Below are 9475 nucleotides of genomic sequence, written 5' to 3' on the forward strand. Positions count from 1 at the left end.
CCTGATTTTATTCCTACTTACCTTCACTCCACAGCCAATAATTGATATGTCCAATATTAGCAATAAGATTGGTTGTTTTTATTTCAACCAACAGGGACTTCTGTATACTTAGATCTGATGAAGGTGAGTTCTTCCAAAAGTGCTCATCGTCTTAGGCCTGTTTGTTTTTATTACTAAAGTTTTATGATTAATGTTTTCTGCATATACTTTTGGTTTTATAGTTTATTTTAGCCTACAGCTTCTGCCATGGTGACGAATTCAGGATTTTTTCTAATTTAAATTTGTCACAATGCTTGATTTGTTTTTTAGATCCTGTCAACTAAGTAAAGCATAGTTCAGTATGGGAATTATGTTTTCAGTAAATCTTAAAAAATGTTTCCTAAAGGTAAAAATGTCCACTTGCACAAATATTTTCTCTGGCATATACAAGCTGACACTTTTATGAGTTAGGTAAGTTAAATACTATTACTGGTCTTCTTTGATACTATTTGGAAACCTCTTTAAGGGAATTTCCATTGAAGTAAACAGTAAATAGTCATCTGGGGCAACTTTATGCTTCCTTAAATTGACTGAAACTTCCCAGAAGGAAAGTGCTAACCTACGCAGAATGTGCATTTTTTCAAAATTGCACCAGGATGCTGGAACACACTACCTGAAACAGTTAGATCAGTGCATGACATTAAGGGCTTCAGAAAGCAGCTAAGAAAAGCATCATACCCATGAAAGCAGATGTGACCATATAAAGGACCTGGGCTGATCCCATTGTACTGCATTTCCTGTAGGCAGTTAATTTTTTTTTGCTGTTCAGTATACTCATGTAACACTGAGACATGTTATTTTTTTATTAGAATATATAATTTTTAAATGGGCTAAATATGTTTCCAATACTGGGCACTGTGTTTAAAATGTTATTGTGTTTGTTTTTTTCACAAGTACTGGTTGCAGTCAAGCTTAAAAGTTCATACTGTATTTATAATGAGGTGTCTTCTCATGTAGAGTACCAGCACTGTACTATGTTTTGTATTTCTCTATTGTATATTAAGTATTGTCTCCTTGGCTTAGGTCATGGTTGAAAAGGGTCCTTGGAGAGCAGTCCACTTATCTGAATAACAAATATAAAATAAATCCGCTTTGGCCGCAGCTGAACATGCCAAGGATACAGGAGAAGAGACAAGGTAGATGGTGCTAGTGTATCAAATTGACTCATTTCCTAAGCAGAAACAATGTGGCTGTAGATTTTCTTAAATACGTTCTGCTGTTGTAGTTTTTTTAAAATTGCAATTACAATGTGATAGGAAAGATTCCTTCTGAAAAACTGAAAGTGCATACTAACAACATTTTAATAGGGCTTTAAGCCTTGTTCTGACTTTCTATAAGGAATAAATGCTAGAAGAGATGGGCACACACATGATACATTACTACATGAAGTTAAATAAGAGGAGGGGCAGTTCACCTATTGCACTTCATTGGTATGTTGGAGGAAATCATCAAACCTAGATATAAAGCCCACTCAGACACCAGAGGGGCATGTGGATTTTACATAGAATTAATTCCAGACAAGAACTCATCTAGAGAATCAAGTTTAGGAAGATGGCAATCCTTATTATGCCATTGTACCAATGTTGAGTCATCACACAAGTCTTTTACAGTCCATCAAGATAGCCATATATTTTGCACAGTGCTGGTATTCATCTGTGAAAACTTTAAGGAATTATGTCCAAAATGTTACTAGAAATACTACAACACACAGTCATTTTCATTGGCATTGATTGCACCCATCAGTTTCAGACACATCATTGTTTCTGCCAACCTCAGATGTCTGACAGTACTTAACAAAATGACCACAGTGAGGCATTTAGGCTTGCTTCATACAAATGTACACTAGTTCTTCAAAGCCAGATTCATGATTAACTTGATCCTGACAGCAGGGACAGTTATTTTCATCCTCATATAACCTCTGTACCTAGCAATTATAGTCACTTTTTTGATGGTCCTCACCTCAGACGTATGAACATAACTCATGGCCAATGTAATATCCTTCAGCTTTGTGTCACAGAAACAGATAGCCAGAGTAAACTATTCCAACTGGCTTCATGCAAACGTATATTATTAATGAAATGTCTGAGTAGTGGCTGTTTAATTTAAACAAATTACAGCATCATCAGTCACTTTTATCCACAGAGATCCCCCACACCCAACAATTATACCCACGTTTTGACAGAGTACACCATAGCTGTCAGATTGTGTTAGAAATGGACACAGCAATGCAGTTCATTGCTGCTTCATGCAAATAGTATAGTGACTACACTAAAGTTCTAACTTGCTTCACGCAAATATGTTTTAGTCCAGGAAAAAAAAAAAAACAGAATAATGGCTGCTAGAAGATAGCAGGGTCAGCCAGGCTCATTTTCATCTACAAACAACCATTTGCTCAGCACATTTTGGATAATTTATTGAATCTGTACAACTTAGATATCAATGTAAAATATAAAAAAAATAATAGTTGTCCTCAAATTCTTTCAACACCCCCACACAAACATGCACTCACAAAGATGCACACTAGCCACAGGCACTTATTGACAATATATACCTCAACATTGTGATTCTGATCAAATGAAATAAATACATACACAAATAATGGCCACAGTTATATATTGTGGCTCACTGATGTTTGAAATATCCAGTTAAGGCATTCCATCCCATTGTATGCAAAACACATAAATGCACTCAGACACTTGTGTGCATAGACACAATCACACTCACATAGAGAAATTGCCATTAATTAGAGCAAAATCTATGATGTGTACACCCCAGATGTCTTATTGTAACCAAATGACTGAATAAATACATAAATAATGGTCAGAATAAAATATTTGCTGCTGTCCGACTCATACAGTGTACCCTGTAGCATATTGCAACTTCACCTCCCTCATGTACACACATCTGACAATCAATTATAATCTCTCATTTTACTGTGTACACCTCAGATGTCTGTGATCAAATGAATGAGTAATGCATCAGTAATAGCTAAGAAATGTATTTAAACTAATTCTTGTCAGTATCATATTGTGCAAACTGACCCCATCATATTGTGCAAACTGACCCCACACACACAGTCACTCTCTCACCCACTTGAATAAAAAAAAGTACTTGCAGACCTCTGATTGTGTGGCTATGGCATCCTTATCGGTATTAAATCGCCAGTAGAAGAATGTTATGAAATTCCACAGAGAATAACAAATGCAAAAATAGCTGCATCCTGACATACACTTTATCACAGTATCAAAAATGTTATTGAAGAAAACTGGGACATTGTCACAGGAAACCCTTTTCTGATTAACATCTTAGGTGAAGCCCCATCCTTTGTTTATAGGAAGGCCAGGAACATTAGAAGTTTTGATGAATTTAAACATAGACCATATGAGAGAAGCACTAAAAGATGTGAAACTAATTGTACATTCTGTATATTTATACAGCAAGGTGATAGTTTTTATTGCCCTTATTTAAAGAAAATCATTAAAACCAGTGCAGGTGGTGACTGTAACACTACAAAAGTAATTCACAGGGCACAGTGCAATGAATGTGATGCATTCTGTGGGCAAGACTGTAAATAAACTCAAGCGTAGGATTTCATGTCATCTGTCAGAAATCCGCTCTGGATGTAAAAATAATGCACTAGCCAAACACCTTTCTCTTCATAAAAGATAAACAGGTTTTAAGTTCCAGATCCTGGATCGCATAGACATGGGTGATCTTGAAGGAGACATCCCGAATATTCTGGACAAATATTAACTCATGGCAATTAAGGTTGAACTCTTTTAGGAAGCCTGGGCTAAACTACTACTACTGTTCAATTAAAAGTGCACTGGAACTTAGAAAATTGCTACATTGTTTACATAATTAATTTTATTTTAATTTATGACTAATTTTGTTTTATTTTATTCAACCAGTTGGTTTTAAATACCATTTTAAATCAGTTGTAATTTAAGTGTATATTTTGTTTCCATCATCATACATTAATTTTTTTCTTATTTTTCTTTTTCTGGTTCTTTTTTTTCCACTTTATTCAAAATGATGTGTAATAACAATACTAATTATACAATTATAAATATTTTTATAGATAGTTTTTAGGGTTCTTGTACACAGACCTGAAGAAGCCTAGAAGGACGAAAACAATCTTTGTTAACAATAGGTTATGAAAATTGAAATTGATTTTTACATGCAAAATGTATATGCATATATGTTTTTTGATTGCCAAATGGACTAAGGTTGATATATTTCCAACCATGTAGTATATTGTCTTGGATAAAATCACAGACTTAATAATCTGGTTAAATAAGAGGTACCTCATCATTATAAATTTTAAAGTGCATAAGGGTTATATTATGACAGCTACTAAGTAGGGCAGGACCAGCTCGAATGTCACACTGATGGGGGAAGGGATGTGAATTTAACGTGTACCAATAACACTTTCTTTTACACCACAATAAACCACTCCCTTGCCTGATAAAAAGTGTATATATATATATATATATATATATATATACATATTTAGAAAGCTTGTGAGGAAATTATTACTCTATTTTTATTCTACTTGGATCACTTGTCTGTGTACTTAATAAAGGATTTTCAACTGGAAACTGCCTGCCTTGCTTGGATTACTTTCGAATAGTTAGTAAAGCTGTACAGTTATATATTTTCTATTATTATTTTTTGTTTTGTTTTGTTTTGACTTAAGACGAGTTTAAGATCACTACTTCTACTACTATTGTCTGATCTGATTAACATACAGTGATTAACTAGAGATATATGGACTGAAAATCTTCCATACAGAGAAGCTTCTTACACTGTTTTGGTTTTGGACCCACTACACTTGTTTAGTGGGTTGTTTTGAGACTTTGGGGATACCACAGAGATTACTTGTTTTTTATTAAAAATAAATACATAATTTAAAACTTTAATTAAAACGTGCTGCCATGCTTTTACTTATGATCATATGTTCATAAGTACTTACTAAGTTGTTGATCCATTTGCTTCTTTAGAAGCCTAGCCTTGCATTTCCATGACATTTTAGCCCTTGAAGTTTGTGTAATTAATACACAGTTGGGTAGAACATTTACATTATCCTTATCCATAAGGGATAAAGGTGATAAACCAGGGGTGAATTTGTGATTTCCCATCCATTTATTCAGATTTAATTTGAATAAAATAAGGTTATGTGCACCCTTGTATTGGTTTCTTTCTTCCAAGTTGCACAGAGATGCACACCTTTGTTGGTTATTAGGGTAAAAGAAGTACTTTGCATTATGTGGAGAGGAAGATGTTTTCAAAAAGTTTTATTCTCTGTGATATGCATCTATTCCTCCAACATATTCCATCCATATTGCAGAAGAGATTAGGATCTCTTCAGTGGATGTTTCTTCCACCATTGGAGCTGTGGATGTGCAGTAGATCACAGAGTAAGGCTCTGTTCAGGATCTATACAAGAATCAGATATCATCCATTAGTAGGTTGTAGAGGCAAGGCTTTGAGAAGGTCATTTTAGTTTTTATGATTTATGTCCTTGATTTTCCTGGTGAGGAAGTATTGTGGCCATTCACATTGTCTCAAGTCTTTGGACAATTATATACAGAAGGAGGCATACTACATGATGAAGGGCTTAAGACCTGGGTAAAGTGGAATGATCACATCCCTAGAGCTTGATGTCATGCCTTTTCTAATAAGCTGTGCATTGAAAAAGGACCTTCTTACAATAGTATACACATACAAAGTAACCACGCCCAACAGCGAAAAGTGACACTGCAAGAAGAAAAAAAACGCTGCTCCAAAGCCACAAAATGGTATTTTAATAAACAAATGTAAGCGCTTTCATTTCCAGTGCTACAGAAACATCATCAGACAAACATACACTTCCTGACATCCTTTAAATACTATAAAAATCAATTACTTGAGGGATCTGTTTTATTATTCGCATTAAGTTATATGTTTGTATACATGTTTTTTTAGCTTTTAGTATTCAAAATGCACTAGGATTTTATGAAGGTATCAAAATGTTTTGCAACTTTGCATCTTGCATTTTGGTGCCACCTTTCTTAGAAAGTGAGATGTTGCACTTGGGCTCCACTCCCTCAAGGAAGTGATGTTTTTTATGGTATTTAAAGGATGTGATGTAGTGTATCTATTTGTCTGATGATGTTTCTGTAGCATTGTAAATGAAAGCGCTTACATTTGTTTATTAAAATACCATTTTCTGGCTTTGGAGCAGTGTTTTTTCTTCTGATAGTGTACACATTTTATTCTTATTTTTTATTTTTACATTTGTTGACTGGGCTAGTCCAGCTGGATACATGTCCATTTTCAGTAGAGGCCTGGGGAGATAAGCTCCACATTAAGCTAATAATACAGGACAGCAAAAACTCAAAAAATATTTAAATACATTATTCCATGAAGATTTTCAACAAAGAACTTAATTTTACAAAAAGTGAGTACAGAGTTTAATACAGCAATACAGTACTATTTACATGGTAAAGGGTAAGACATTCAACATAAAGTATGTTAGGAAAGAAGGTACAGATTGAAATGAAGTAAAGGATACGAGGTAGTTATAAAACTATAAGTCTAACCAGCCACTTCTGCAAGACTATGTTACTGAAACAAAGGATCAGAGCATATCAGTACACACCTAGACCTCAAAAAGGCATTCAACATCAGTACAGAGTTTACTACAGCATGTGCAGTGCTGAACATTATTTCTATGGTTTCTAACATAGCTAAAAAAGGCTTCATGTTCGTCTCCAGCCTGAGTGGCTATTTTTACCTCGCATCTAACTGACTTATTTGATCATGGATGGGAGTTACTTGCTAAGTTTAACGAGAGCATTTTTGATCTGTTGATCTTTACATTTATTATTTTGCTAATAGGACCCACATGGTGATCAAAGTACAGTTTGTTATCCACATAGGGTCCGAGGTTCTTAACCACTGAATCAATTATCAGGGGAGTGTTGTTGATGTGATAGCTGGAGGGGACATCATGCTTGCCAAAGGTGACTGTTATATATTTCCTAGCATTTATTTTTAGTCTATGGTGATGACAGCAGTTGTTTGTTAGGGGAAAGACCATATTGGAAGATCTCTGTGTCCTCTGGAGAGTTTATGATGGCAGTCATCTGTATACTGGGTCATCCACAAGCCCTTTACATTAGCTTTGATCTCTGCGGAGTAAATGCCAAAAAAGGTTGTCCCAAGGACTGAACCTTGGGATATACTACTAGTGGCACATCTTTTGGATGAGGTGGAGCTTGGTACCCTATTTTCCTGGGTCCTATTTGTGAGCTGATTTGCTATCCAATGAGTTACATAGGGATTAACATTTAGCTGGGAAAGTTTGTCAACGGTATTCTAGTGTGGGATGGTGTTGAATGCCTTTTTGAGGTCTAGGTGTGTACTGATATGCCCTGATCCTTTGCTTCAGTAACATAGTCTTGCAGAAGAGGCTGGTCAGACTTACAGTTTTATAATTACCTGGGTCCATTGATGCCCTACCTTTGTGTAAGGGGATGGCTGTTGCTGCTTTCCAGTCATCTAGCACAGAGACTTTTTGCAGACTAATATTGAATAGCTTGTATAAATGGTTTGACATGTCATGTTTCAGGCTGATAAGTAAGCACTCTGGTATGTTATCAAGTCCCATAGAAGCAGTGCTCTTGGACCTGGAAAGTGCTTTGAGGACTTGTTTATTGAGGGGTGGGTGTATAAGAGGGTATGTGATCTGGGAATGTAAGGGGGAGGGGTGATGTTAAGGCTAAATATATCCACTGGTAGATTGGCTATATCCTAGTTAGGGCTAAAATTTTCCACTAGTAAACTGGTTACATCCTAGTTAGAGCTAAATTTACCCACAAGTAGACTGGCTATGTTCTAGTTAGGGCTAAATTTATTGACTAGTAGGTTGGCTATATCCTCTGGGTCTGCATATGTGATGTCATTTACTATTATCTCTGTGCAGTGCTGAACATTGTTTCTAACATATTTAAAAAAAGGCTTCATGGTCGTCTCCTGCCCGAGTGGCTATTTTTACCTCACATCTAACTGACTTATTTGATCATGAATGGGAGTTTCTTACTAAGTTTAACGAGTATTTTTGATCTGTTGATCTTTACATTTATTATTGTGTGCAATGAGAATTTTTCTTTTCTTGTAGAATCTGTTTATATTTGGGTTCAGTCGCTAAGGTTTATTTTTAAATTTTACATTGTATTTGCTGCCAAGAGGAAGAACTGCATCAGTGCAGTAATTCACATATGCAAAGAATTTGTCAGTAAAAGGATTCTACATACACAGTGTGGTTAATAGGTTGTAGGGTGATGTTAAATTTAGCCATGTCATCACCCAGTTTTCGTAGATTAGCATTCACACGATCTCTGAATCCCATTGTATTTGAAAATGCTTCCAAATTCAGTGTTACATTAAATGTAACTGATTTATGGTCCAGTTTGAGATGAGAAGGGAGTGAGTTACAAGGGGTGAGGAACAGAGCTGTCCCATACTGGTAAATACCAAATTAAGGATTTTGTCTCCCCTAGGTGGTGTGCGGACTTACTGTTCCCAAGACTTTGTATTTATGAAGTCCAGAAATCTCTGGACTTAAATGTTAGGGGATGTACAAATCTCCCATTTGATGCAGGGATAGTATATGGGTTCATAGGTAGGTAATAGGCTATCTGCCCTGGGGCCTATACAAGCCCAGCCAAAAAGGTACCCTGGCTTTTGCCACCCAAGAAAATTATTTTCCTGTGCCACTGTCGAGCAGAGCCACAGAGGTGATCCCCGGGGTGAATTTCCTATTTCCCATCCAATCATCAAGATTTTTCATGAAGAGTGCTAATGAGGAGCTTTGTTTGTAGGTTAAATACTGAACAAGATGAGTGCAATAAGCAAATATGATCCAGAAATAGAAGATATGAATAATTTAAACTGTATAAACTAGAAACATGGTAATTCAGGAAAGGGAAATGGTGCTTGAATGTATTTTAGTAAAAGGACACTGAATGGCAATATTCAAGAAAAGGCAACAGAAAATAAGGTCAGGCATGTGACCATATAGAATATTAGGATCCCTGAAATTAAATGTAAAACACACAAACTAGTAAGTACAAAAAAGAAGAACAGTACTAGACAGACCACTCAGCAGCTGCTTGGAAACACTTTAATCCAGAGACCACTAAGGCCCTTATAAGCCTAGCCATGCAATCCAAATGTGACCCACAGCTTTGACTTGTATAGGTGGTGATTTACTGACTGAATCTGTCCTTCAGTGACATAGGATCCAGACCATGAGTAAATTTCTGATTGCACATCCACTGGTCCAAACTGGGATTAAATAGGGATAGAATTAAAAATAAATACTAATAGTACTGCATTAGTCGAATCAGATAGATTATCACAGATTTTAAATCTTAACACTTTATTATAA

General features: G+C 35.7%; 1 long non-coding RNA gene across 1 annotated transcript in view; it reads left to right on the forward strand.

Annotated features, from left to right (window-relative positions):
• Window positions 1–1066: 1066 nt before the first annotated feature.
• Window positions 1067–9475, forward strand: part of LOC122790064 — a 606730-nt gene continuing 598321 nt past the window's right edge. Inside the window, exon 1 of the long non-coding RNA XR_006362913.1 lies at window positions 1067–1175. This is a non-coding gene — a long non-coding RNA (uncharacterized LOC122790064). The remainder of the gene's footprint in view (window positions 1176–9475) is intronic.

Source organism: Protopterus annectens, chromosome 15.part0, assembly GCF_019279795.1.
Source record: "Protopterus annectens isolate FY-2018-M chromosome 15.part0, PAN1.0, whole genome shotgun sequence".
Lineage (NCBI taxonomy): Eukaryota > Metazoa > Chordata > Ceratodontiformes > Protopteridae > Protopterus > Protopterus annectens.